We start from the raw sequence: 3,960 nt of genomic DNA, 5'->3' as shown, positions 1-3,960 counted from the left end.
AATGAATTTTAGTGGGAGACAGAGGCTGCATCCCACTGCAAAGCTGAAAAAGCCAGATGCTCACTCTTCCAGCTACGCTTGCAGCTAGGTGTGGCCGTGTGGCCTCTGCCAATTCAGTGGCCTGCCTCTTGAACCAGGAGCTAATGATGTAGGGAGGCAGGGACCAAGAGGCCTGGGAGCACTCATGGCTGAAGCAGTGTCCCAGAGGCTAAGGAAAGCAGAGTTCAGTGTTAGCTGCTCACAGTGTCCAGGGCTCCGAGACAGTGTCAGGGCTGACCTCTTGGTTAGGGGCATTATTCCAGGGTGGGGACCTCTAAGCCTGGTTCTATAGCTCTCCTGAAGACTCTGCAAACTACCCAAGCTCTCTTTACAATGTTCTTTTGCCACTTAAATTATAGTTGATTTTGGTTGCTTCCAACTAAGAATCCTAAGTGATACAGTTTCTTATTCATCATCTTGAATTCAACTTGTCTGAAATTGAATTTTGTTTCCCCCCTGAAGCCTGTTATTTATTGTAGCTTTCCTTTTCTTCCTAATGACATCATTCTCCCAGTCACCCAGACTGTAACTTCAGAGTTACCTCTAACTTGCTTTACTCTTTCCCAAACATCCACTCAATTATCAAGTGATGTTGATTTTTCTGTGATTATGCCTTTCTCATCTATCTTTTCTGGGTTTGTTTGTTTGTTTGTTTGTTTGTTTTTATGGCCACACCCTATGCTTCTGATTGAATTTTATTTGGTGTTATACTAATACAGCTAGCAGTCATCTAACTGGTCTCCCTGCTTTCGAACGTTCCACCTTTCATTTCCAGTGCTTGTCAGTTAGTTCCCATCATACTGTTTTGGTTGGATTCACCCTGCTAAAAACTTATGCAGATCTCCCTAATTGCCAAGTAAGTTCCAAAGAGTTTAGTGTAATCCCGAGGTCAACTAGCCCTATACCCTTGGGTTGTCCTTTTACACATACTGTGTCTATTTTTGTCTCATATCAAACCAAATTAAGAGCTTATTCTTTAGCTATACACCCAAAAGAAAAATTGTTGGATCATATGGTAGCTCTATGTTTAATTTTTTGAGGAACCTCCATGTTTTCCATAATGCCTGCATCCCACCAACAGTGCATAAGGGTTCTTTTTTTTCCACAACAACTCCAACACTTATTTTTTGTCTTTTTGCTAATAGCCATTTTAACAGATATGAGGTGATATCTCATGGTGGTTTTGATTTGCATTTCCCTAATAATTTTGATTTGCATTTCCCTAAAAATTTGATTTTTTATGAAAATATATATAGCTCCCTATTCACTGTAATTTACTGCAGCACTATTCACAATAGCCAAGTTATGGAAACAACCCAAGTGTCCACCAATGAATAAGTGCATAAAGAATATGTGATAGAACCAGGGACCTAAAGAGGACCCCAAATCGAGACTGGTAGGAGCTGCAGAGGCATGAGAGGGCTGGCAGGATGCCCACAGGCTGCAGCTGAGGGCTGTCTTAGCTGTGAGCAATTCCCTCTGAAAAGTTGGGGGTTAAAACCCAAAGCCAGATCCCCAGCACACAGTAGCAGAACAGGGAAAGGTGCTCATGTAACACCTGGCTGAGAAATTCACCAAAGCAGAGAATTGCAACCCGAGACTCATTAACAGCCAGAGGCTACCTTCCAGATAGTAGGCAGAGAAAAGTTTCTGACAGCATTGAGCTTTGTAACTGGCTCTCAATGTTGGGGGTCATTGCTCTAGGGACTGAGCTATGAAGGTCGAGGTCTGGACCCCTGTGCTGAGCCAATAACCCACACTGCAGAAACCAGTTTCTTATCAAAGCAACTTTAACCCAGAGGAAAACAAGTGCCCTACCTGCTGGAAATTCTCTTACCCTATCCACATGATGGAATTTTCACTCAGCTGAGGGCTAAAACCTGAGGCTCATTAAATAACTGAGGCTAGTAGTCAGCCTACAGGCAAAAGCTCTAGGATAATTGATTTTTTGCTTGGCCTGAGACTATACCCAGGAAAGTAAGACTAGACATTGGTGTTTAGCATGGTCTCTTCCATAGTCATCCAAACCCAGCAGAGGGAGCCACAATCAGCAGAACACTAACACTCACAGGGAAAATTTGGCAGGCTCCAAACCCTGCTGAGAGAGCCAAACTGATGAAACAAAGAAACAAATCTCAAATGAAAGAACAAGAGAATTCTATAGAAGAGAGGATAAATAAAATGGAATTAAGCAAGTTATCAGAGGTGGAGTTCAGAGTAATGATTATAAGGAAGCTCAACAGCATGAGTAAAGATATAAAAACAATGAAAATCAACCAATTGGAAATGAAAAACCACCAAGCAGAAATTAAGAATGACATAACAGAAATAAAGAAAACACTGGAGAAAATAACCAGCAGATTAGAGGACTCTGAGGACTGGATAAGTGAATTAGAAGACAGGGCAGAAAAAAAATCACCCAATCAAAGAACCAAAAAAAAAAAAAAACAATTAAAAAAACAGGACAGTTTAAGAGAACTGTGGGCCCGGCCCTGGTTGGTCGTGCGGGTGGCAGCCACTCGATGTGTCCCTTTCACATCGATGTTTCCCTCTCTCTCTCTTCCTCTCTCTCCCTCCTACTCTGTCTGAACAAAAAATGGAAAAATGTCCTCAGATGAGGATTTAAAAAAAAAAAAAAAAAAAAAAAAAAGAGAACTGTGGGACAACATGAAATGTAACATTCGCATCATAGGAGTTCCAGAAGGAGAAGAAAATGAGCAAGGGTTAGAGAATATATTTGAAGAAATAGTGACAAAAAACTAACTTGGTGAAGGAAAAAGGCATACAAGTTCAGGAAGCATAGAGAGCCCCAAGTAAGAAAAATCCAAAGAGGTCCACACCAAGACACATCATAATTAAAACACCAAAAAGTAAAGACAAAGAGAGAATTCTAAATGCAATAGAGAAAAGCAACAGGTTACCTACAAAGGAGCCTCCATAAGGCTATTAACTGACTTCTCAAAAGAAATACTACAGGCCAGAAGGAAATGGTGTGAAATAATCATGGTAATAAAAAACAAAGATCTGAGTCCAAGACTGCTCTATCTAGCAAGATTATTATTCAAAATGGAAGAAATAAAAAGCTTCCCAGAAAAGAAAAGGCTGAGGGAATATATTAGCACCAAACTAGCACTGCAAAAAATGTTAAAAGGACTGCTCTAGTGAGCAAAAGAAATAGGAAGAGTAAAATAACCATAATAAATAAAAATGGCAATAAATAAGTAGTTATCAATAATAACCTTAAATACAAATGGATTAATGGCTCTAACCAAAAGACACAGAGTAACTCAATGGATAAGAAAGCATGACTCATATATACGTTGCTTACAAGAGACCCACCCCACAACAAAGAATCACACAGGTGGGAAGTGAAGGGATGGAAAAAAAATTCCAAGCAGATGAAAACTAAAAAAGGAAAATGGGATAGCAATACTCATATCTGATAAAATAGACTTAAAATGAGGGCCATAACTAGAGACAAAGAAGGCCACTATATAATATTGAAAGGATCTATCCAACAGGAGAATATAACCTTGGTAAACATATATGCACCCAATATAGAACCACCAAAATCTACTTTAAAACTTTTGAAGGACTTCAAAGGAGAAATCAACAGCAATACAATCATAGCAGGGGACTTCAACATCCCTATGACATCACTGGATAGATTCTCTAGACAAAAAATTAACAAGAAAACAGAGACTCTAAATGGTGCACTGGGTCAAATGGATTTAACAAATAGTTACAGAGAATTATTCCCCAAACTGCAAAATACACATTCTTCTGAAGTGCACACATGACATTCTCAAAGATAGACCACATGTTAGGACACAAACTAAGTCTCTACAAGTTCAAGAAGTTGGAAATCATATAAAGCATCTTCTCAGATGACAATGGCATAAAACTAGAAATTAATTACAA

Source organism: Molossus molossus, unplaced genomic scaffold (genome assembly GCF_014108415.1).
Source record: "Molossus molossus isolate mMolMol1 unplaced genomic scaffold, mMolMol1.p scaffold_m16_p_12, whole genome shotgun sequence".
In the NCBI taxonomy this organism is placed as follows: Eukaryota; Metazoa; Chordata; class Mammalia; order Chiroptera; family Molossidae; genus Molossus; species Molossus molossus.
This window is presented reverse-complemented; position numbering follows the sequence as displayed.